The sequence below is a fragment of the Myodes glareolus genome, chromosome 16 (genome assembly GCF_982192425.1).
Source record: "Myodes glareolus chromosome 16, mMyoGla1.1, whole genome shotgun sequence".
In the NCBI taxonomy this organism is placed as follows: Eukaryota; Metazoa; Chordata; class Mammalia; order Rodentia; family Cricetidae; genus Myodes; species Myodes glareolus.
Window position 1 is genome coordinate 69,838,524 of NC_142041.1, and position 27,003 is coordinate 69,865,526.

Sequence of the window (27,003 nt, forward strand, 5' to 3'; positions counted from 1 at the left end):
AGTGAATACATACCATATTCCTCTTTTTGGGTCTGGCTTACATCACTCAGTAAAGCGTTTTCTATTTCCATCCATTTGCATGCAAAATTCAAGATGTCATTGTTTTTTACCGCTGAGTAGAACTCTAATGTGTTTATGTTCCACACCTTTATTAACCATTCTTCTATTAAGGGGCACCTAGGTTGTTTCCAGGTTCTGGCTATTACAAATAGTGCTGCTACGAACATAGTTGAACAAATGCTTTTGTAGTATGTTAGGGAATCTCTAGGGTATATTCCCAAGAGTGAAATTGCTGGGTCCTGAGGGAGGTTGACTCCCAGTTTCCTGAGAAACCGCCACACTGATTTCCACAGTGGCTGCACAAGTTTGCATTCCCACCAACAATGGATGAGTGTTCCCCTCATTCCACATCCTCTCCAGCATAGGCAATCATTGGCGTTTTTGAGTTTGGCTATTCTGACAGGTGTAAGATGATATCTCAAAGTTGTTTTGATTTGCATTTCCCTGATCGTTAAGGAGGTTGAGCATGACCTTAAGTGCCTTTTGGCCATTCGAAGTTCATCTGTTGTGAATTCTCTGTTCAGATCAGTCTCCCATTTTTTAATTGGGTTAATTAGAGTTTTAGCATCTAATTTCTTGAGTTCTTTGTATATTTTGGAGATCAGACCTTTGTCTGATGAGGGGTTTGTGAAGATCTTCTCCCAGTCGGAAGGTAGCCTTTTGGTCTTACTGACAGTGTCCTTTGCTTTACAGAAGCTTCTCAGTTTCAGTAGGTCCCATTTATTCATTGATTCTCTTATTGTCTGCGCTCCTGGGGTTCTGCTTAGGAAGTGGTCTCCTGTGCCTATATCTTGTAGACTACTTCCCACTTTCTCTTCTATCAGGTTCAAAGTGGTCAGATTAATGTTGATGTCTTTAATCCATTTGGACCTGAGTTTTGTGCATGGTGATAGATATGGATATACTTTCATTCTTCTACAGGTTGACATCCAGTTATGCCAGCACCATTTGTTAAAGATGCTATCCTTCTTACATTGCATACCTTTAGCTCCCTTGTCAAATATCAGGTGTTCATACGTTTGTGGGTTAATACCCGGGTCTTCTATTCGATTCCATAGGTCGACTTCTCTGTTGTTATGCCAATACCAAGCTGTTTTCAATACTGTTGCTCTGTAATAGAGTTTGAAGTCAGGGATGGTAATGCCTCCAGAAGTTCCTTTATTGTATAAGATTGTTTTGGCTATCCTGGGTTTTTTGTTTTTCCATATAAACTTGATTATTGTTCTCTCAAGGTCTGTGAAGAAGTTTGATGGAATTTTGATGGGAATTGCGTTGAATCTATAGATTGCTTTTGGTAGAATTGCCATTTTTACTATGTTGATTCTCCTAATCCAAGAGCAGGGGAGGTCTTTCCATTTTCTGGTATCCTCCTCAATTTCTTTCTTCAAGGACTTAAAGTTCTTGTCAAATAGGTCTTTCACTTCCTTGGTTAGAGTTACCCCAAGATATTTTATGCTATTTGTGGCTATCATGAAAGGTGATGTTTCTCTGATTTTCCTCTCTGCTTCTTTATCTTTTGTGTATAGGAGGGCAACCGATTTTTTGGAGTTGATCTTGTATCCTGCCACATTACTAAAGGTGTTTATCAATTGTAGAAGTTCTTTGGTAGAGTTTTTGGGGTCACTTATGTAAACTATCATATCGTCTACAAATAACGAAAGTTTAACTTCATCCTTTCCAATTCGAATCCCCTTGATCCCCTTATGTTGTCTTATGGTTATTGCTAGAACTTTGAGCACTATATTGAAGAGGTATGGAGAGAGTGGACAGCCTTGTCGTGTTCCTGATTTTAGTGGAATGGCTTTGAGTTTCTCTCCATTCAATTTGATGTTAGCTGTCGGCTTACTACATATTGCTTTTATTATGTTTAGGTATGATCCTCGTATACCCAGTCTCTCCAACACCTTTATCATAAAGTGGTGTTGAATTTTGTCAAATGCTTTTTCAGCATCCAATGAAATGATCATATGGTTTTTTTCTTTCAGTTTATTTATATGATGGATTACATTGATAGATTTGCATATGTTGAACCAGCCCTGCATCTCTGGGATGAAGCCCACTTGATCATAATGGATAATTTTTCTAATGTATTCTTGGATTCCGTTAGTCAGTATTTTATTGAGTATTTTAGCATCAATGTTCATGAGTGAGATTGGCCTGTAATTCTCTTTCTTGGTTGTGTCTTTGTGTGGTTTTGGTATCAGGGTAACTGTAGCTTCATAAAAAGAGTTTGGCAATGATTCTTCTGTTTCTATATTGTGAAATACATTAAGGAGTATAGGTTTTAGCTCTTCCTGGAAGTTCTGGTAGAATTCTGCATTGAAACCATCTGGTCCTGGGCTTTTTTTGGTGGGGAGGTTTTTGATAACAGCCTCTAATTCTTCGCGACTAACAGGTCTATTTAGATTGTTCACTTGGTCTTGATATAACTTTGGTAAATGGTATTTATCTAACAACCAATCCATTTCTTGTACATTTTCCAACTTTGTGGCATATAAACTCTCGTAGTAAGATCTAATGATTCTCTGAATTTCCTCTGTGTCTGTTGTTATGTCCCCCTTTTCATTTCTGATCTTATTAATTTGAGTGTTCTCTCTCTGCCGTTTGATTAATTTGGATAGGGGTTTGTCAATCTTGTTGATTTTCTCCAAGAACCAACTTTTTGTTTCGTTGATTTTTTGAATTGTTTTCTGTGTTTCTATTTTGTTGATTTCAGCCCTCAGTTTGATTATTTTCAGTCTTCTACTCCTCCTGGGAGAGTCTGCTTCTTTTTTCCAGAGCTTTTAGGTGTGCTGTTAAGTCTCCAATATATGCTTTCTCCGTTTTCTTTAATTGGGCACTTAGTGCTATGAACTTTCCTCTTAGAACTGCTTTCATTGTGTCCCATAGGTTTGAGTATGTTGTGTCTTTATTTTCATTAAATTCAAGGAAGACTTTAATTTCTTTCTTTCTTTCTTCCTTGACCCAAGGATGATTCAGTAGTTGACTGTTCAACTTCCACGTGTTTGTAGGCTTTCTGGTATTCGAATTGTTATTGAATTCTAACTTTATTCCGTGGTGATCCGACAAGACACAGGTGATTACTATTATTTTTTTGTATCTGTGTATGTTTGCTTTGTTACCGAGTATGTGGTCAATTTTCGAGAAGGTTCCATGAGCTGCAGAGAAGAAGGTATATTCTTTCCTTTTTGGGTAGAATATTCTATAGATATCTGTTAAGTCCATTTGATTCATTACCTCTAGCAATTCTCTTATTTCTCTGTTGAGTTTCTGTTTGATTGATCTGTCCATTGGTGAGAGAGGTGTGTTGAAGTCTCCTACTATTAGTGTGTGTGGTTTGATGACTGCCTTGAGTTCTAAAAGTTTTTCTTTTACATAAGTGGGTGCTTTTATATTAGGGATGTAGATATTCAGGATTGAGACTTCCTCCTGGTTAATTGTTCCTGTTATGAGTATGAAATGTCCATCTCCATCTCTTCTGACTGATTTTAGTTTGAAGTCAATTTTGTTAGATATTAGAATGGCCACACCAGCTTGTTTCTTAGGTCTGTTTGCTTGGAAAACGTTTTCCTACCCCTTTACTCTGAGTAGATATCTATCTTTGTGGTTGAGGTGTGTTTCTTGTAAACAGCAGAAAGATGGATCCTGTTTTCTTATCCAGTATCTAAGTCTGTGCCTTTTTATAGGTGAGTTGAGTCTATTAATATTAAGTGATATTAATGACCAGTGGTTGTTGATTCCGTTTATTATTTTTGTGTGTGTGTGTAGTAGAGTTTGTGTGTTTCTCTTCTTTGAGTTGTGGTTGTGAAGGGTCGCTAAATGTCTGGGTTATTGTAGGCAGTGATGGCAATGTTGGATTCCTTGGGTTGCGATTTTCCTTCTATTACTTTCTGTAAGGCTGGATTTGTGGCTACGAATTGTTTAAATTTATTTTTATCCTGGAATATTTTGTTTTCTCCGTTGATAGTGAATGATAGCTTGGCTTGGTATAGTAGTCTGGGTTTGCATCCATGGTCTCTTAGTTTCTGCAGTACCTCTATCCAGGATCTTCTGGCTTTCATGGTTTCCATAGAGAAATCTGGTGTAAGCCTGATAGGTTTACCTTTATAAGTCACTTGACCTTTTTCCTTTTCAGCTCTTAATATTCTTTCTTTAATCTGAATGTTTTGTGTTTTGATTATTATATGGCGAGGGGACTTTTTTTTTTGATCCAGTCTATTCGGCGTTCTGTATGCTTCTTGCACCTTCATAGGAATATCGTTCTTTAGATTGGGAAAGTTTTCTTCTATAATTTTGTTAAATATATTTTTTGGGCTTTTGATCTGCAGTTCTTCTCCTTCTTCAATCTTTATTATTCTTAGATTTGGTTTTTTTATTGGGTCCCAGATTTCCTGAATGTTTTGTGAAGAGAATTTGTTGGATTTGCCGTTTTCTCTGACCAGAGCATTTATTTTCTCTATGGTATCTTCAGAATCTGAGATTCGTTCTTCCATCTCTTGTATCCTATTGGTTATGCTTGATTCTGTAGTCTCCGTTCATTTACCTAGGTTTTCCATATCCAGCCAGTTCTCGTTTTGTGTTTTCTTCATTGCCTCCATTTCAGTTTTCAATTCTTGGACTGTTTCCGTTTGATCGTTCTTTCTTGGTTTCTCAGGGTCTCATTCACGGAGTTACTTATTTCTTCAAACTTTTTTTCATATTTCTCATCCATTTCTATACTCATTTCTTCAAGCTTTTTGTTATACTTCTCATCCAATTCTTTAAGGGAGTTATTCATATCCTCTTTAAGGGACTCTATTGTTTTCATCATGGCACTTTTTTCCACATCTTCTGGGTTAGAGTGTTCAAGTCCTTCTGTTGTAGGGTCGTTGGGATCTGGTGTTTTCATGTTGTTTTTCAGATTGTTGGAGGAGGTCTTACCTTGGCGTCTGCCCATCTCTTCGTTCAAATGCTCTCTATTGGATCCTCTGGTAGCAGGTCAGGTTCCCTTGTTGGGCAGGGAATTCGCTGATAGAATGCCTACCTTTCCTCAGGTAGGCTATTGAAGCACAGGCACTCCCTCTTTCCGGGATGCGCCTACAGAGCAGGCCCAGCGTGCAAGGCAGCTGAGCTGGGGAAATTTTATGGCCCCAGTGGGAAGGGAGAAATATAGGAATTTGTACCTGGCTGGAGGCTGGGATGGCTGGCAGGAGAGCTTAGCAGGGTGGAACCAGCATTGCAGGGTGACCTAGGAATCTATGGGGTCTGGGAAAGTCCGAGTTCCTCCTCGCCGGGCCCCTACCATGGGCCTGAAGCAAACTCACCCCTCCGATGGCCCTCTGGCTGGAGGCTGGGATGGCTGGCGGTGGAGCTACCAGGTTGGAGCCAGCAGTGCAGAGTGACCTGTGAGTCTATGGGGTCGGGGAATGTCTGAGCTCCTCCTCGCCGGGCCCCTACCATGGGCCTGAAGCAAACTCACCCCTCCAATGGCCCTCTGGATGAAAGCTGGGATGGCTGGCGGGGGAGCTAGCAGGGTGTAGCCAGCAGTGCAGAGTGACCTTGGAGTCTATGGGGTCGGGAGGAGTCCGAGCTCCTCCTCGCCGGGCCCCTGCCGTGGGCCCAAAGCAAACTCACCCCTCCAATGGCCCTCTGGATGGAAGCTGGGATGCGATTTGTTTTTATTTGAGTATAGAAATAGAGGCCAATTACTGAATGAGTCTTCAGTGTCCCATGGACACTGTGCAGGAGGATCTGAGAAAGAGAAATAAGACTTAAAGAGCATATATATTATGAAGAATCTCTGGTGAGTCAATGAGGCAACATGGTGACTGAAGACTGTGATATGGATGTTACAGTAACACCACTGTGAAGGGAACCATCTTGAAAAATATGTAAAAGCAAAACTGATAGGAGTTGGTTCCTGGTATAAATTATATGGAAGATGACCAAGAACCTGGATAAATATTGATGGTATTTTTCTTCTAATGGGAAGAAAAAGCTTAGGAAGAAAGAAGAGACACCTTTTGCTTTTGAACAGGTTATAATGGACGAGAAATATTTGTATGAGCCTGAGGAAACATAGGCTGTGTTGGAGAGATATGAATAAAGCATGTTTATTTATTTTAGTTGTTCAAAAGTATCTTCCACTTTTATACAACCTGGGCAAAATTTCATGTTAGCTGTTTTGATTTTTTTCCATCACTAAAAATTATGTTCCACTGTAACCATGTAGTCTAATTTCCATTTGCAAATCAAGAGATATGTTGGGAACTTGTGTCAGTAAAACATTGAATGGATAAAATAGTTACAATGTGTATGAACATAAAATAATGATGTGTATATAGAATACTTAAAAAGAGCCCTGGACCTGAATAAAAAAACAGGCTTTGTTTAGAGACACTTTGTTTGAATTTGCAGCTATGTCAAACATTATTTGATTTAGATAAAATTTGTTTTTAAAATAGTGTGCCCTTTATTTTCTCAAATATGTGCCTAGCAAAGATGAATGAACAAAACAAAGCCCTTTGCCTTCTGAAACTCACAATCTAATGAAATTGGGAAGGAACGGGGGAGAGAGTCAAAAAATTAAAAACAGTAAATGAATAAACATTACTCTGATAAGTGCTAAAAGGGGCTCTGAAAAAAATGCTTCAAGAAATGGATCAGGGTGGGGGGAATGGGGAACGGGTCTTTCTTTCTTTCTTTCTCTCTTTCTTTCTTTTTCTTTCTTTCTTTTTGTTTTTCGAGACAGGGTTTCTCTGTAGCTTTGGAACCTGTCCTGGAACTAGCTTTTGTAGACCAGACTGGCCTTGAACTCACAGAGATCCACCTGCCTCTGCCTCCGGAGTGCTGAGATTTAAGGTGTGTGCCACCACCGCCCGGGAAAATGGGTCATTCTTGATGAAGTTGACTAGTAGTGCTGAGAAAATGAGGTCCCAGCAGAAGCGCTCACCTTCTCAGTATTGGTGAACATTCTGGATTGGAGTTGGGACTCTCATGAACACAGACTCATGAGTGCAGGAATGAGCAAATAACTTTAAAGTAGCATATCATTTGTATGCAATATATAAAAACTTTATTCTATTGTTTAATTTATATCTTGCTTACAGTTTTATTTAACTTGACATAGCTAAATTCATCTGAATGTAGGGAACCTCAGCTGAGAAATAGCCTCCATAAGATTTGTCTGTAGGCAGAAATCCTGTAGAGCATTTTCTTCATTAGTGTTTGATGAGGAAGACCCAGCTCACTGTGCGTGGAGACACTCCTGAGCTGGTAGTCTTAATGTCTATAAGAAATCAGACTGAACAAACCAGGAAGGAACAAGCCAATAAACCACATTCCTGCACACCTTCTGCATCAGCTCCTGATTGAATTCCTACACTGATTTTATTCAAAAATGAGCTGTGACATGGTAGTGTAAGCACATTACACCCTTTTCTCCCCAGAGTTTTTATGGGTATGGTATTTTATCATAGTAATAGCAACCCTAACTATGGCAGTACCTAAAACAAAATTAGCCATGAAAATAGTGTTATACTATAACCTTTGTGCATGTTTAGTATGGACATGCTTTTCTTCAAAACATTTAGACCCACCGCAGTTGATTTCATGAAATTGGAACTCATGGGTATGGAGAGCCTGGTGTGTTTATGGTGGCTCTTAGAGGTCGAATCTGAAACGTCCCTGCGGGCTCACATTTTGAATGCATGGTCCCTAGCTGTTTGGAAGCTGTGGAACTTTTAAGGGTTAAGTCTACCTGATAGAAGTACGTCTTTAGGGGTGGGCCTCTGAAGGTTATACAGGAGAGTCCTGGTTCCTGACTTTATTTGACTTCTCATTCTACCATGATATGAACAGCGTCTGCTTCATGTTGTTGTAACCATAAGGAGAGGAGTCATTTTCCCATTCTTTTATTACCATGATAGATGGGAACTCCCTGAAACTAGGAGGAAAATAAGTCCCTTAATGGTTTCCACCAGTTGCTGTGGCCACAGAGACATTACAGGATATTCAATCACACTGTGAAGATGTGTCTCTGTTTTGCCTCACCGTCTAAGAATCCTTATGATTGGTTTAATAAGCAAAGGACACAGTCAACAGGACAAAACAGCAGCCTACAGAATGGGAAAATATCTTTACCAACCCCACGTATGACAAAGGGCTAATCTCCAAAATCTACAAAGAATTCAATAAATTGGTCATCAAAAGAAAAAATAATCAAATTAAAAAAAGTATTTGTTCAACTATGTTCATAGCTGCACTATTTGTAATAGCCAGAACATGGAAACCACCTAGGTGCCCCTCAATAGTAGAATGGTTAAAAAAGATGTGGAACATATACACATTAGAGTTTTACTCAGTGGTAAAAAACAATGACATCTTGAATTTTGCATGCAAATGGGTGGACATAGAAAATGTTTTACTGAGTGAGGTAACCCAGACCCAAAAAGAGGAATATGGTATGTACTCACTCATAAGTGGATTCTAGTCATAGTGAAAGGTCTTTGAGTCTATAATTCGTGATCCTAGAGAAGCTAAATAAGAAGGTGAACCTGAAGAAAATCATATAGTTATCCTCCTGGATATTAGAAGTAGACAAGATTGCCAGGCAAACTTGGGTGCACAGGGTGGGAGTGGGGGAGTGGAAGTAAGGGGAGATGGTCAGGGAGAGGGGAGAGGGGGAGGATTGGGGATGGCTTGGGGGAATGGGAGGGGGAGGGAGGAAGGATGGTTATGGGAGCAGGGAAGTTTATATCTCAACTAAGGAGCCATTTTAGGGTTTGCAAGAGACTTGATTCTGGAGGGGTTCTCAGCCCAAGGAGAGGTTCCCAGATTGTTCCCTGGGCAGCAGAGGAGAGGGTGCCTGAACTGGCCTTGGCCCATAACCATACTGATGAATATTTTGCATGTCACCACAGAACCTTCATATGACGAAGGAAGGAGATAGAGACAGAGACACATATTGGAACACTGGACTTAACTCCCTAGGTCCAAATGAGAAGCAGAGGGAGGGAGATCGTGAGCAAGGAAGGCAGAACCAGAGGGAACCTTCATCCGATGATGGATGGAGATAGAGACGGAGACCCACATTGGAGCACTGGACTGAGCCCCCAAGGTCCAAATGAAGAGCAGAAGGAAGGAGAACATAAAAAAGGAAGTCAGGACCGCGAAGGGTGCGTTCACCCACTGATACAAGGGGACTGATCGAATGAGAGCTCACCAAGGCCAGCTGGACTGGGACTGAACGAGCATGTGATCAAACCGGATTCTCTGAATGTGGCTGACATGGTGGCTGACTGAGCCCCCAAGGTCCAAATGAAGACTGAGAAGCCATTGACAATGGCACTGGGTCTTGTTTCGTCTGCATGGACTGGCTTTTTGGGATCCTGGTCTGTTTGGATGCTCACCTTCCTGGACCTGGAGGGAGCGGGGAGGAACTTGGATTTCCCTCAGGACAGGAAACCCTGACTGCTCTTGGGAATGGTGAGGGAGGAGGAGAGGGAGTGCGAGGAGTGGGAGGGTATTGGGAGGAGGGGAGGAAGTGGAAATTCTTTAAATAAATAAATAAGGAAAAAAAAATTGGTTTACAAACCGAAACAGAGAACTCTCAACAGAGGAGTGTAAAATGGCTTAAAGACACTTAACAAAATGCTCAACATCATTAGTAATCAGAGAAATGCAAATAAAAACAACTCTGAGATTCCATCTTACACCTGTAAAAATAGCCAAGATCAAAAACACTGATGACAACTTATGCTGGGGAGGTTGTGGGGATAAGTGAACACTCCTGCATTGCTGGTGGGAGTGCAAGCTGGTATAGCCCCTTTGGATGTCAGTATGGTGATTTCTAAAAAAATTAGGAAACAACCTTCCTCAAGACCCAGAAATACCACTTTTGGGCATACACCCAAAGGATGCTCACCACAAGGACATGTGCTCAACTATATTACTAGCAGCATTGCTTGTCATAGCCAGAAACTGGAAACAACCTAAATGACCCTTGACTAAAGAATGGATAAGGAAAGTTTGGTACATTTACACAATGGAGTACTACGCAGCAGAAAAAATAATGACATATTGGAATTTGTGGGCAAATGGATGGATCTGGAAAACATCTTATTGAGTGAGGTAACCCAGACTCAGAAAGACAAATATAATATGTACTCACTCGTAAGTGACTTTTAGACATAAAGTAAAGAAAAAGCAGCCTACAATTCACAATCCCAGAGAACCTAGACAACAATGAGAACCCTAAGAGAGACATACATGGATGTAATCTACATGGGAAATAGAAAAAGACAAGATCTCCTGAGTAAATTGGGAGCATGGGGACCATGGGAGAGGGTATAAGGGGAGAGGAATAAAGAAAACTATAAAGCTGAATAAAAACAATAAAAATATTAAGAGTGGAATGGCCAATAGGCAGGACTTCCAGATAAAGAGAGGAACTCAAGGAGGTGGCAAAGAATCTGAGAGGCAGGGAGTCTGCCAGGGAGACTTAGAGGATATAGGATGCGTAGCACTGAACAGAGGTAAAATGCCATGTGGCAATAATAGATTAATATAAATGGGTAAGCTTTAAGAGCTAGTCAGGAACAAGCTTGAGCTAAGGCCAAGCTTTCCTACTTAATGAGACATCTCCATGTCATTGTTTGTGAGCTAGCAGTCCACATAAAGTCTGGCTACACAGAGATGAAAAGCAAGCAGTACAATGGGAAACTGCTGGCTCAGAGAATGGTTACAGGGAAGGAGTGCATAGATCCACTAGAGCACGGACCCTCAGGTACAGAACAAGAGCAGACCTGAGTAGTAAGAAATAATAGTGAGACCAGTGATCAGGAACAGGATAAGAAAGAAGGCTCCAGGCATAGTGCTATAAGATATTGAAAGAACTTTATCCTCACTGTGGGTGTGATGAAGGATGAGTAAAGTTCAAGGATAAAGTAGAAACATTTTTTGATTTGTAATTTTAAAAGATCATTAGACTTCTGTGCTAAAAAAAGACTATGGAAGGCCAAATATAGCAGTATGGAGATGTGGCTCAATGGGGAAGTGTGCTTCCCATGCAAGCAAGAGAAACTGAGTCTGAGTCCTCAGTACCTACAGCAGAAGCATGCCAGTCCATGATGTCTGCTCTCTAGACAGCCTATTTGTAATGGTGAGCTTCCCACTAAGTGAGAGTTCCTTTCTTAAGGTAACAAGGTGAAGAGTTATGGAGAAAGATATGTAATGCCCTATTCTGGTTTCTGCATGTGTACATATGGACATGCATATCCACACATACATGCATATAATACACACACACACATTAACATAGTAATGTATGCACTCATGCACATGTATGCACTACAACAGAGTGCACAGGGCAGAACTACTTTGGGCTTGGCTCAGCATCTGAGTGGTAGAAGAGAGAAGTAGCTGGACTTTGTACATGTCTTAAAGCAGGCTTTGTGTAGTTGCTGTTGGTATGAGTGTGAAATGAGAAACAGAAGTCCAGTGACTTTAAGGTTGTTGTCTGAGTAAGTGGAAGTAACATGGAATTGAGCTGAGAAAATACTGTAGAGGAACAGGCTTGTGTGTGTGTGTGTGTGTGTGTGTGTGTGTGTGCGCGCGCAGGGGTATGGGTGTGTGGGTGTGTGCATCTGCATGTGCGTGTGTGTGAGGCTGAGAATCAGAAGCTCAGTTTGGAGCTGTTAAATTTAACTATTCATTAGAAAATCAACTGATTAAAAAGTAGTATCATACTGAGTGTCTGAATATGGTTAATTATCCCAATTTGAAAATTTTTAATTATTAGGGTTTTTTTTTTATACAGTGTGAGAGTTTACTTAGGCAGAGAACTCAGGCCTTATCCTGAGTTAGCAAGTCTTTTACTGTTGAGACTAGGAATATTGAAAGGTAATTTTTGAAAAACAGACTGTTGGGTTTCATAGGGAATAAGTTACTTCAGGAAAAGAGGCATTTCAATCCAGCCTAACCTAAAACAAAATAAAGGTTTAGAGTAGTGTCTGACTCAGCTTTGTCTTAGATGAGCTTCTTCCTTCCTGGATAGATGTAGACTCATTTTCGTCTATGATGGGAGAAAGGACTGTTTGTTGTAGTGGATTTCAATTATATTTTAATAAATAAAGACAGCCTGAAGATCTAAGAGTAAAACTCCCACTGGTTAGCCTTATGGGCCAGATTTTGGTTAACATGCACCTTTAATCTCAGTAGGCACACTAGTTGGAATAGAAGCAGCGTGGTGCACACCTTTACTAATAGTGGTGCTTGCCTTTGATCCCAGCCCTAGAGAGGATTATAAAATAGGAGGGAAGAGCTTTCCGACTCGTAGGCTCCTGAGATTCCAGGAGGCAGGATCGCCATTTCAGACTGAGGTCGAGGTAAGAGCTAGTGGTTGGCTGCTTTACTTTTCATGTCTTCAGGCTGACTGCTAATTTCTGACCCTGAGCTTTTTGGGGGTATGAATTCATGAAAATATCGTTTGCCTGAGGACTTTTTAGCCACCAGCCCAGGTCTAGGAGCTGGACCCAAACAGTCACCTGGATTTGGCAGAAAAACTAGCATTCCCAGTTCCCATCTACAATGGCTTAACTTCCATGGAAAGATGGAAAATACACAGAGAATCTGGATATTGTATGCTATTGTGTTGACTTTGAATTGTTTGACTGCTGAGGAAGGAGCAACATCTGCTAAAAGACATTTGATTATAAATGATGCTGGATTAATCCAACCTATATATTGTGAAAATGCCTTGACTTCAAAATTTAAGTCAAAATATACATCACTGTTGGGCGGTGGTGGCAATGCTTTTAATTCCAGACTCGGGAAGCATAGGCAGGTAAATCTCTGTGAGTTCAAAGCCAGCCTGGTATACAAGAGCTAGTTCCAGAACAGGCTCCAAAACTACAGAGAAAATCTGTCTCAAAAAAGCAATATATATATATATATATATATATATATATATATATATATATATATATATATATATATAAAACTTTAGAGAAGAGGATTTGCTTTTGTTTTTATAGGAAGTGAGAGGATGTGGATTAATTTGGATTAAGAAAAATAAAGTTGGCAAAATTCAAGATGTCATTGTTTTTTACCACTGAGTAAAACTCTAATGTGTATATGTTCCACACTTTCTTTAACCATTCTTCTATTGAGGGGCACCTAGGTTGTTTCCAAGATCTGGCTATTACAAATAGTGCAGCTATGAACATAGTTGAACAAATGCTTTTGTAGTATGATAGGGCCTCTCTTGGGTATATTCCAAAGAGTGGAATTGCTGGGTCCTGAGGGAGGTTGACTCCCAGTTTCCTGAGAAACCGCCACACTGATTTCCACAGCGGCTGCAAAAGTTTGCATTCCTACCAACAATGGATGAATGTTCCCCTCACTCCACATCCTCTCCAGCATAGGCTATCATTGGTGTTTTTGAGTTTAGCTATTCTGACAGGTGTAAGATGGTATCTCAAAGTTGTTTTGATTTGCATTTCCCTGATCGCTAAGGAGGTTGAGCATGACCTTAAGTGTCTTTTGGCCATTCGAAGTTCATCTGTTGTGAATTCTCTGTTCAGTTCAGTACCCCATTTTTTAATTGGGTCAATTAGAGTTTTAGTGTCTAGTTTCTTGAGTTGTTTGTATATTTTGGAGATCAGACCTTTGTCTGATGAGGGGTTGGTGAAGATCTCCCAGTCAGAAGGTAGCCTTTTTGTCTTACTGACAGTGTCCTTTGCTTTACAGAAGCTTCTCAGTTTCAGTAGGTCCCATTTATTCATTGATTCTCTTATTGTCTATGGTACTGGGGTTCTACTTAGGAAGTGGTCTCTTGTGCCTATATCTTGTAGACTACTTCCCACTTTCTCTTCTATCAGGTTCAAAGTAGTCAGATTAATGTTGATGTCTTTAATCCATTTGGACCTGAGTTTTGTGCATGGTGATAGATTATGGATCTACTTTCATTCTTCTACAGGTTGACATCCAGTTATGCCAGCACCATTTGTTAAAGATGCTTTCCTTCTTCCATTGTATACCTTTAGCTCCCTTGTTGAAAATCAGGTGTTCATAGGTTTGTGGGTTAATATCCGGGTCTTCTATTCGATTCCATAGGTCAACTTCTCTGTTCTTATGCCAATACCAAGCTGTTTTCAATACTGTAGCTCTGTAATAGAGTTTGAAGTCAGGGATGGTAATGCCTCCAGAAGTTCCTTTATTGTATAAGATTGTTTTGGCTATCCTGGGTTTTTTGTTTTTCCATATAAACTTGATTATTGTTCTCTCAAGGTCTGTGAAGAAGTTTGATGGAATTTTGATGAAAATGCCTTGACTTCAAAATTTAAGTCAAAAGAAAAGTTACTCTTTTCACTAGAAGTGAGAGGCTATGGATTCAATCTGGGTTAAGAAAAATAAGCCCTGAGCCTTGGCATTGGCGAGTTTTTATAGATGTCCTGTTTAGGATTGAGCACTTCACCACCCCTGTACTCTGCCCATTGACCATTTGTGAGAGCCATAATTTTTATAAGAGGTTCCAAATGAAGAATCAAGGGTGGCATTCTCCCCACCACAACCTGTTTCCTGCTTGTTCTTGCTGAGAGAAGTTGCTACTTTGAAAAGGAATTCTGACTGTATTGTTTCTTGATGGTGGCTTGCAAATGCTGTCTTTTTCAATGAGGAGTTGCAAAACACAAACTGTGGAATTAAGGTCTAGTTTTCTTTTCTTTTTGGGGGAGGAGGAGGGGTGGTTCGAGACAGGACTTCTCTGTGTAGTTTGAAGACCTGTCCTGGCACTTGTAGACCAGACAGGCCTCGAATTCCCATAGATCTGTCTGCCTCTGCTTCCCTAGTGCTGGGATTAAAGGCCTGCACTACCAATGCTCAGCTAAGACCTAATTTTCAAGTGCGTATCTTAATACATGCTTGTATGTGTATTAAACATTAAGATACATGCTTGAAAGAGCTCTTGAGTTTTCTAACTACTGGAGGGCAAAGGCAGTGCATTTTCTACTTCTACAGTCTCCACACATTTTCCCTTGAGTAGACAAACTTAAGTATTAACATCTATGTCTTGGTTTGATCTCTGGGTTCTAAGATATTATACTTGATTCATAATTAATAATTTTTTATTCATCATGCTCTTTATTTCTTTAGTTTTTCCCTATGATAAGGAAACAGTTGACTTATTAACATCAGAGAAAATGTCATAGAATTATTTGCTTCATGGATACTAGCACTGTTTTTGGCGTTTTCTACCTCCAATGATAGGTAGTTATAATAGCATCTCTCAGATGTTGCTTTGGTTTATAACTCTGTACACTTCTTTTGTCTTGCATATTATTTAACTTTCTAATAACAGGAATTATAAATTTTGCAGAAAGTAAATGCTAAAGACCCTACATTCTCATTCAGCTGGGCCTTGCTATAGAGAGGTGCGTTTGGCAACATTCACTTAGTCTTTGGGAGTACCCTTCCTGTATGATCTGTATGTGGGTCTCTAAACGTTTGCAGGGCCTGCAGAGTAAATATAAAAACATTTTAAGGAAGACTTCTAATACCCATTTTTGTTCTTCCTTTGTAGTTTTAGCTTTTGAAGGGGGTGTCTTTTAAGAGTGTCGCATAGTGGGCCTGGGAGTGACTGCCATAGAAAGCAGCTTCTTGGGGAAGAAAGCTTCTTTTAGACATTTCACCTCTGTAACGTTTCCTCCCTGCCTTCCATGAGAAGCATCCATCAGGAGGCAGCTACAGCCCAGGAGCTGTGCACTGTGAAAATCTGTTCACCTTTGATAGCCAGGAGCAGAAGTTCATCAAAGGTGACCTTTTCTTCTATTATGCAGCTCTGCTGAGGAGCTTGCTTTTTGAACTTCAACAACTTAGCTTCTTCCACTACACAGGTCTCTCAATGGCTAAAATGTAAAGGCACAGCAAGAAAGTTAATTACTTCTCATTGTAAAAACCGGTAAAGTCCCTTTTCAAAACAATTCACAGTGAGAGGTATGAAACAAGCCTTCAAAAATTAGAAGAGGTGTTAGAGGTCAGCAAACAGAATGCATTCATTGCTCCTTGAATTGTGAACAACCTCTGTGCTTAGGGCTCTGTGTAACAGTTTTGAGGAGGGGATCCTTAGACCCACGCTATAGACAAGGATTCTGAGACTGATGTCAGGTCTCTGACTTTAAATATATCTGTAAGCACCACACCCCTAGGCTCCTCTCACTTTAGCTGCTCACTTTTATTTAATCACAAATAGGCAAGAGGGGATGCTTAACGTGTACTTAGATGTTTTAACTTTCAAACCTATTTTGCACGTATGTGCGCAGTGTGCATGCACTGTGTGATCTGTACTAGAGTCGTATCAGAGTATACTATGATTCCCTAAAATATTTCAGGGAAAGTCAATGACATAGGGTCACAGACTGGAATGTTAAAGCTTGTAGAGGGAAATTGTATCCAGATACCATCATCGCTAATTATGAAGTTGGCATAATCATCCCATGTATTCAAAATTCACTTTTCCTATCTGCAGGCTCTTTTGTCCTCTATGTGAAGACTCAGTGAAATAGGACAAAGGACAACATACGTGTAATTATAGCAGGACTGAGTCTAGACCAGGAAATTTTTATTTCTTACTAGGAAATGCTTGTATGCAAGGGAATGAGGCAGGATATTTATACATTATTTTGGTCAATACATCAATTTGACTTTCATAAATATTTTATAATCCTGGAGGAGTTGACTAGTAATCTGTACTAAGGAAAAAGAAATATTGGGGAAAAATATTTACATAAGTGTTTGACATATTTTTAAATAAACACCCACATAATGATGCTTATGAGACTAAAATCATTACTTTATGAGTAGGCCTTTGTCTCATTTGAAGCTTATTTTCAAAGAAAAAATGTTTTTTTTGTAGAAAACAACTGTTTTATATAAAAGTTTATATTGGGAAGGACTAATATTGTAATAAAATAAAACTTACGTAGCTTACTCATATGATTTACGCCAATGAACAATCAGAAATTTTCAGTATTTTGAAAACAAGGAACAATTCAACTATACTTCAAACTTTAGAAAACTGCATGTGTCCCAGATGCAGACAGATGCCTCGACAGCTGTGACATCCCACAGCTGCATGGTGGTACCTGCATACTGTGAGCAAGCATTCTGTTAGCACCTCCTGTGAAGGCTTCACACTTGCTTGTTTAAAAACTAGAGTAGCTTGTGAACGGAAATGTCTAACACTACTTTTTAAAATGTATATTACTGGACTTTTAGAAAGCATGGTAATACACTGGGCCATGGAAAATATTACAAACATCCCAGGACTAATTACTTTTGATTATCAAGATCAGTGTTTCTCAACCTTTCTAATTCTGCAACACTTCAATACAGTTCCTCATGTTGTGGTAATCCCCAACCATAAAATTATTTTAATTATTACCTCATAGCTATAATTTTGCTACTGTTGTGAATTGTAATGTAAATGTATGATATGCATGACACCTGATACATAACTCTTATGAAAAGGTTGTTTGAGACCCAAAGGGTTCGTGACTCCCAGGTTGAGAATCCGTTGATCTAGACTGTCCACAATGCAGACTTGAATGACTGAGACAACTGGTAGACAATTATGGTTTTTTTTGCCATTGGGAACTCTTGGAATCTAGAAGAGACAGATTAGAATACAATCACTCTTTCATGGGTCTCCTACTGGAACCAGGTAAATTTCCTGATTTTTCTTCTTTTTCAATACATTTGACAATAAATTATCTTTACAACACAAATTGTCTATGTTATATTTCTGACTGCTTAATAGTGGTCAAAATAATTACTATTAATCAGTTAATAACTTCAAGGTATTCTGTTATGTTAAAATAATGAGAAATAGCAGCTGTGAGTTCAATTAATTTGAAAAGTTACTGTATTTAAGAAAGCCTGTTTTCAAATTTTTAAAAGCAATTTTCAAAGTCTTATGACTAAATAATGTGCTAAGACAACATTTAATCCAACATATTTCTATAACTTTGACAAGACAGATTTAGAAACACTCCTGTAAGCCCTTAAGATCAGGCAACTCTATAAGGCTTTAGGATTAGCTACATGTTTAATTACTGGCAAGAGTTCTTAAGGTGTCAGTCAATCAGATTTTTCACTCTGTGTTTAGAATCCATAAAATCAGATTGCCTATACCTGCGTTTTTTGAACCCATAATTTCAACATTCACATTTACGGCTGTTCCCTGGCCAGGTGTAGGTAAATGTCTGCTCCTGCTGATTCATGGTCATCCAGGCTATCCTTAGAAAGGACAGAATGAGATTTCATAAAGCACCTTGGTGTGCCGCTCTTCATCATTTCTCAGAGACTCTGGACATAAATAATTTATTAGGTACAGAGTGTGCAGCCATAGAAAGAGGAGTGGCTGATGAGAGCACAGTCGGGAGACATTATTAGAGATGGGCAACTGATGGAAGATTTAAGATGCAAAGCGTTTGGAGGTGATCTGGTGGTGGAAATGAAGTCCTTGAGTACGCGAAAAGTGTAATGAAAACTGTTTTATAATGAGACCTTGATGTAGTACTTTGGATATGCTGACTAAAGAAAAGGATGTATCAATAATGTATTGAATAGCATGAGCATGTGATCATGAACTTTTAATAGCTATATTAAAAATACTATCAAAATTAATAATGATGTTTTCCTATTGGAAAGAATACAGACTTAGAAAATCGTCAAGTAACTTAATAAATGAATTTTAGATTTTAATTTTCACCTTAAATTATTCATCCCAGATTTCTTTATTTTATGCTTCTGTCTATAATGATACAAAAGTTACTACCCTTAACTGAATGATTTGAAAGTAATTGTAAATTTCAGTGAATAAACACTTTTACCTGAAAGAGGAGATTTAGATAACTCATGGTAAAGTATTTGTCATCTATTTATCATCTGTTTGTCTGTCTGTCTGTCTGTTCATCTACATTTTTCTATAGATACAAAGTTCTATCGACAGTAATATAACCCTATCCATATTTATCAGCAAAAATAGATTACAGAAGTTTTGATGTTTTATCAGCATCTGTTTGCCATAAACTCAGTAGATATTTAGTACCCCTATGCAGTTGTAGTTAGCATGTGAAGAATATTGGAGACTGTCTTTGACTTTGTCCTTCTGAGTTCCCCTTGTATCTCACTACTTAAATTTTCATAGGTCACACAGGTCACATAGGTTGTTTAGAGGGATTTGATAAATAAAAATCTGATTCAGAAATAATGGGGGTTCTATATATAGTGTCACTTCTCTGTATTTCTTGCTCAGAGATATCATTATTATTTTTTGTTGTTTTTATTGTGCTATATATTTTCCTCTGCTCCACTTCCTTTCTACCCCCTCCTCTTCTGCCCTCACCCATGATCCCCATGCTCCCAGTTTATTCAGGAGTTCTTGTCTTTTTCTACTTTCCTTGTTGATTACATCCATCTAATGTCTCTCTTAGAGTCCTCACTGTTGTGTAGGTTCTCTGGGATTGTGATTTGTAGGCTGATTTTCTTTGCTTTATGTTTAAAAACCACTTATGATGTGCATATGATAAAAGTACATATGATAATTGTGTTTCTGAGTCTGGGTTACCTCACTCAATATGATGTTTTCTAGATCCATCCAATTGCCTGCAAATTTCAAGATGTTATTTTTTTTTCTAATGTGTGGTACTCCATTGTGTAAATGTACCACAGCTTCCTTATCCATTCTTTGGATGAGGGGCATTTAGGTTGTTTCCAGGTTCTGGCTATGACAAACAATGCTGCTATGAACATAGTTGAGCACATGTCCTTGGGGCATGATTGAGCACCCAAAAGTGGTATTGCTGGATTTTGTTTCCTAATTTTCTGAGAAATCGCCATATTTATTGCCAAAACAGCTGAACCAGTTTGCATTCCCACCTGCAAGGCAGGAGTGTTACCTTAACCCCACATCCTCTCCAGCATTAAGTTGTCATCAGTGTTTTTGACCTTGGCCATTCTGACAGGTGTAAGATGGAATCTTAGAGTTGTTTTGATTTGCATTTCTCTGATAACTACAGATGTTGAGAAATTCATTAAGTATCTTTAAGCCATTTTAGATTTCTCTGTTGAGAGTTCTCTGTTTAAGTCTGTACCACAATCTTTTTTATTGGATTATTTTTTCTTTTGATGACCAATTTCTTTAGTTATTTGAGTATTTTGGAGATCAACCCTCTATCTGATGTAGGGTTGGTGAAGGTTTTTTCCCTTTCTGTAGGCTGCTGTTTTGCCTTGTTGACCATATCCTTTGCTTTATAGAAACTTCTCAGTTTCAAGAGGTTCCTTTTATTGTTTCACAGTGTCTGTGGCACTGGGATTATCAGGAAGTTGTCTCTTGTGCAAACACGTTCAACTGTATTTTCCACTTTCTCTTCTGTGAGGCTCAGTGTGGTTGGTTTATGTTGAGGTCTTTGATCCATTTGACTTGAGTTTTGTGCATGGTGATAGATAGCAATCTATTTTCATTCTTCTACATGTTGATAACCAGTTATGCCAGCACCATTTGTTGAATATGCTTCCTTTTACCATTTTATATTTTTTTGCTTTATTGATTTGGACATATCATTATTAAAAGTGAATAGTAAGATCTAAATTGTTATTATCTTATCTTGACGCTCTGACCCTGAGCTCAAAAGCTATCCTCTAACCAAATGTGGCTAATCTGAACTAAGATATGCCATTTGTATAAAATATGCATTATATTTATAACATTAATGAAAAAATGGAAAATATCTTGTCTTTTCTGGTTACATCTTGAAATATTTTCAAAATATTGAATTATATAAAATAAAGGATTGAATTACTTCATTAGTTTATATTTTAGAGATACTAGGAAAATTCTCATATTTGTTACACATCACATGTTTTTGCAGAACAACTTGTCTAGACTTTTTTTTGCAAAGAGTTGTACAGATCAGCAGGCTAATGGAGATGCAAATTGCCAGATTTTCTCTAGCTCTTTCTTCAGTGAAATATTATGTTCACTGAGGATTGAATGGCTTCCTACTCTTTTACTCCACTGACCCCCATGTCATTAGGTAGGGAAGCAGAAACATCTGCTTGAAGTAAGCACCAACATACACTGACTTCTGTGAATCAGACAGAATGATACACAAGAAGGAGAGGCAGCTGTTCCTACATTTTTGAAAGACCCACTGATTCACTTTTAATTGGCATGTGTTCACACTGTCTTGCCAGTTCTGTCTCAACTCAGTGCATCTAAGGTCTGTGATACTCCTTGAGGACCCTTGAGTCTGCTAAGGGCTATCACGTTTCACTGAACTTTGAATCTTGGGCAAGTTACACCAATCAGTGTTATCTTGGCAATAAAAATATGAAGCTCTAGAGAGGAAAATCTTAGTTCTTTCTTCTCATTTCTGGAATCAATGTTTATTCTTTTTGCCTTCATTTAATGAAATAGATGCTTGGAATAGTAAATGCTTCCCTTGGGTTGACCAGTTGTCTTGCTGCCCATTCAGCTTCCTCAGATATTATAATCTGGTAAGACTGCCCTTAATTTAATGACTTCAATCTAAAAAGGACACAAATGATGTATTTTAATTAATCTCCTAATATGTAAAAAATACTGAAGGCTAATTTTCAGATATACTCTCAACTAGTCCTTATGTCAAATTCATGAACATGGCTTTTCTATAGATGGAGTCAGGACACATCCTGAGGTTGTTTCTTTTTCTTTTCCTTTTTGTATTTTTTTCAAGACAGAATTTCTCTATGTATCCTTGGCTGTCCTGAAACTAGCTCTTGTAGACCAGGATGACCTCAAGCTCATAGAGATTCTCCTGCCACTGCCTCCTGAGGGCTGGGTTTAAAGGTGTGTGCCACCACCCCCCAGCTTGAGGTTGTTTTCTAATAATCTTTTTTGCTTTACAGTAAAATGTGGTCATGACGGACTGTGGGTTGAGCTAGAATAACCTGAGTCCATACACCACATTTTTTTTCCATTACAATTTTGCATCAACAAATTTATCAATAGAACTATTTTTGATATTTGTTATTTTCATTTTCTGCAAATAATAAACTGGAATAAAATTTCTTCTTTTAAAATAGGTTTTTCCTGTTATTGAAAAATAGCTTCCTTTCTCATTTAATATAATATGCTCTGTTTATAGTTTCTTTTCCTTTCCCTTCCCTCTACTTCTCTCAGTTCCTCCCCACTTTCCTCTGAATCCACTACCTTTCTGTATCTCAAATAGAAAAAAACAGACTTCTAAGAAATGCCAACCAAACTTGGCAAAAATATTTACATATAATTTAATATGATGAAACAAAATCATCACATCGAAGCTGGACAAGACAACCCAAAAGAAGGAGAAAAGATCCAAGAGGATGTAGGAGGAGAGGTCACTTGTTCATCACGGTCACCCAGAATTGGAATAATCACACAGAAACTGCTTGGCCCATTAGCTCTAGCTTCTTATTGACTAACTCTTACATCTTAATTTCAGCCATTTCTATTAATCTATGTATCGCCACATTGCAGTGGCTTCCTGGCAAAGATCCAGCATGTCTGGCTCTGGAGGCTCCATGGCATCGCTCTGACTCTGCCCTTCTTTCTCACAGCATTCAGTTCATTCCTCCCTGCCTAGCTAAGTTTTGCCTTATCAACAGGTCAAGGCAGTTTCTTTATTTACCAATGAAAACAACACATAGATAGAAGGACCTCCTACATCAAGAGGAGGCATAAGAATCAGAGACCTACTTGTTTACACACTCAGGAGTCCCTTAAAAATACTAATGAGTATAGCATATACTCATAGGACCTGATAAAGACCCATGAAAATACTATACTTGATGTTTCAGTTTCTGAGAGTTCACATGAGCCTTGAGAAGTTGATTCAGAGGGCACTGAAAATTCCTAAAATATTTGAAGGAGATCCTAATGAGATATCCTAAATTCCAACTGGCCATCTCTTGTCACCAAATAAGTCTTTTAGTACTGGGATTGATTTGTATTCAATTGAGTTGTTAGCCAATGGGGATCCCATGGAAATCCCCAAATAACACAGGCTGTTGCTAAGACTATAGGTTGCCCCTAGTAAAATAACAATGTGACACTGAACTTATGGAAGAAGCCAACCAATATCTGATTTGACTTACGATCCACTTTATGAAATGGAGCCCATACCTGACACAGTTTACATGACCAAGAACCAGAGACTAGATATCTCAGATACCAAGGGTAAAATAAAACATCCGTGTAAATAAAAGTATCAGTAAGTGACTCCTGTGATATTCTGATATACTCATAGATGAGTGCCTTTTTTAAGTTATCATCAGAGAGGCTGTCTCCTTCAATGTATGGGACCATACATTGCAGAGATGCAGAGACTCATGGTCAGGCAATGTACAGAGAGAAAGTCCTTGGAACATACAGTTCTAAATGGGATGTCTCCATCAAATCTCTCTGATCATAGGTCATGAAACCCCAAGGAAGAAAATGTGAAAAGAATATGAAGGTTTCTTTTTAACTTATGTAGTTATACTATGACATTTTACGTAACCTCATCTATAACTTGCATTGGTTACATTTTTGTTGCAGTGACAAAACACCATGACCAAGACAGTTTATAGAAGGAAGTCTTATTTGGACCTATGGTTTTACAACATAGGAGTCCAACAAGGGAGGCATGGTAGCAGCAGGTGCATTGACAGAAGCAGGAGAGCTCATTTCCACAACTGCAAGCAGAGAAATGGAGAGTGAGTTGGGAGTGGCACAAGGTTTTAAACTCAAAGTCTTCCTCCTTACTTTCTCTACCAAGGCGGCACCTCGAAAACCAAACAGCATCACCAAATGGGGACCAAGTGTTCAAATAGATGAGTTTATGGGAAGATATTCTCGTTCAAACCAATACATGAGTCTAAAATCTAGATGTTTAAAAATGCTGACTACTTTATGTTCCTTTGTAAACTAAACTATTTATTGAAAAATAATTCTACATATGTCTCTGTACATATCCTTATATATGTGTATATTTGTGACAGGAAAAGTTTTTAACACTTGAAATATATTCCTTAGTTTAACTATCCATGAACCTTAGATGATGACACATTTTTTTTTTATTTTTACAAATAAGACAGCAGCAATGGCATTTAATGGTTATGAAGATAAAAGAGCCAGATTCAAGCCCAGGAAGCTTGTCTCCAAATTCTCCATGCTGAATCTTTATACTGCTTCACCTCTTCTTAACATATGAGTTACCTATTTTAATTATTCTTTCTTCAGAGATCTATAAATGCAAAGTTTATAAATTTAGTGCCAGTATCCATTTCCTAGGAAGAATGGAACAGCACTTACCAGAGAAACTCTTCAAAAGTTCAGATGAGCTGAATTTCTGATAGAGTCGGATCAGATGGTTTTGCTTGTTGATACAACATTTCACTGTGTGTCCCTGGCTGGACAGATATGTGTAGCATGTCAGTCTCAAACTTTTGGCAATCCTCTTGTCTCTACCTCCTGAATATTTAAATGTATCTAGTAATTAGTACTTAACTAGTAATAAATGCTTGAAGAGGAAAAATATCTTCAAATTACATTGTATTGATTTTTGGCATCTATCTGTGCCTTAGGAATTAAATATTTATGTATTTATTTTATTTTAGTGTTTAATCAAATCTAAATTTATTTCAAATTTATTTCTTCTTGAATAGAATCAAAGGTCAAACTATCATGGTATGCTTCTGTACTGCCAGTGTTTGACTTTGTTTCTTTCATTGGGCCTCTGAGCATTTAATTTGAAAGTCAAAACATAATGTAATATTGGAAAGCATCTACAGGATCAGTTTCTGCCTCCACTTAACTGTAGCATTCATAGTGGAGTGACAAGAATTGCATCCAAACCACCAAAGCTTTTTTTGTCTTCATGTTGAAAAGATCTAAAATGGAGGAAAGTGATATGATATTCTCAGTATGGGAGCAGGGTGTGAAGGCCTATCAAAGGAATTCAGGTAAGCTGAATTTTCAGTCCCATTAAAGACAATTCCTGATACCGCATTTGTCGAGCTGTGTTGTATAATGTTCACCCCAAACATTTTATCTACTTAGACTATTTTTGTTTTTTGTTTCCTTTGAAGCAACTGATGTTCAAAACACAGACCAGCTCAGCTACATATTCAGTTAGGAGTTTTCCTTCATCTTTAAAAATGTGACTCAAAATTTATTAGACACTTTAGTGGGCACTAAGAACATTGTTTTTAAAATGTACAACAATTTGCACTAAAATTTATTTTTAAATTCTTGTGGCCTCATTCTGGTAAGAACTGTTTGCATATCTTTTCTTACTATCCTGAGAATAAGGGGAAACGCTTCAGAATTTTATAGGTAAAATTATTTAATGCAGTCTGTTCTCTTATTATTATTATTATTTCAGACATTTTAATTTTATTTTAATTCAAATTTAAGGCTCCTGCAGTTTGAATTTTTCTTTCTTCCTCCTTTTTTCATTTTCATTTTTGTTGTTGTAGATTATGTGTAAAGAGCATGTAAAGACAAGGCAGCACTGGGTGACTGTGGTTGTGAAAGGCACCTGTTGAGTGCTGATGAAGAATCCCCTGTAGGCTTCTGTACTAGCCAGAGAGCAGAAATCCCACGCACCAAATTAATTCCCTATTGATTCAGGCTACCCCCAGCTTTTGGGGCCACTTAAATCTAGTTTTTCTTGGTCTTGTGTTCAGGCTTTTGTTTGGAATTTTCTACTTTATTCACTATCAGTTGCTGTGAATCTTTACTGATGATCAGTATCTGTCCCTTCAGGCAGCTTTGCTCTCTTCACTCTATTGAACTCCAATCCAAGATTATGTAATAAATGAAATCAGTCAGAAACAGTAAGAAATAATGTAGTCTTCAGGTTGGATATACTATGCCATCCTCTTACATTCTGTAACTTTAAATGTTGGCCTGAACAGTGAAACTCTTAAGCGAGACTGTGCAGTAAAATGACATCATTCTTTCCCTTTTTCTCTCCCTGATGACTTCCATATCATATCTTTGCTAAAATCCTCTCCTTTCCACCCACTGTTCTTTGAAATCAGTCAGTCTTTCGGTGTGTTGTACCTGGGAGGTGATGTGTGGCCCTGTGGAGCTTGCCTCCTGTGTTTTCCCCAGTGCAATATCGAGTCAACCACCCCACCTCTTTGTTCCTAAACACTCAGACCTTTCCAGACTCAGGGTCTTTCAATTATTATTCCTTTTACATAAAGTATGTTTGCTTTGGTTGTCTCATGCCTAGTCTTTCTGATTCTCCCAATGCCAGCGCAAGCAGTTCTTTCTCAGAGAGACTTTATTTAAAGCTCTAGTGAGAAGAAAACAAAACAAATGAACACAAAACCTCTTCCATCTTTATGCCTGGTCACTATATGCACTTAAATGTCCAGATTTACTTCTCTGTTCTCACTCTTATCTTCTCACTGTATTTTGATTTCTCTGAGGTCAACGATCTTGTAATTTTTCCCAACTATTGCATAGATTAGCTCCCAGTATGCTGAGAAATTCCCGGAGTGGATGAATAACCACCATGCAGCTTTTCCTTCACATGCAGTAGCTTCCTGTGTGTACGCACATGCATGTGTATGCTCATGTGCATGTGTTCACATTGCGCTTGTGTGTGTAGGCCTGAGATTGATGTTAGGTGTCTTCCTATTGCTTTCCATTTTAGGTTTTGAGACAGGGTTTTTCACTAAGCTTGGTGCTCACCAATTCAGCAACAGTAGCTAGCCGTAAGTCTTGCCTGGATTGTCCTGTCTTTGCCTCCTAGGTGTGTGCCACTAGACCTAGATGTATATGTGGGTGTTGGAGACCTGAACTTACACTGTCATATTTGCCCTGCAAGCACTTCAGTGATTTATCCACAGAGCGAGTTCCCAGGTCCTACACAGTGGCTCTTTGTATCA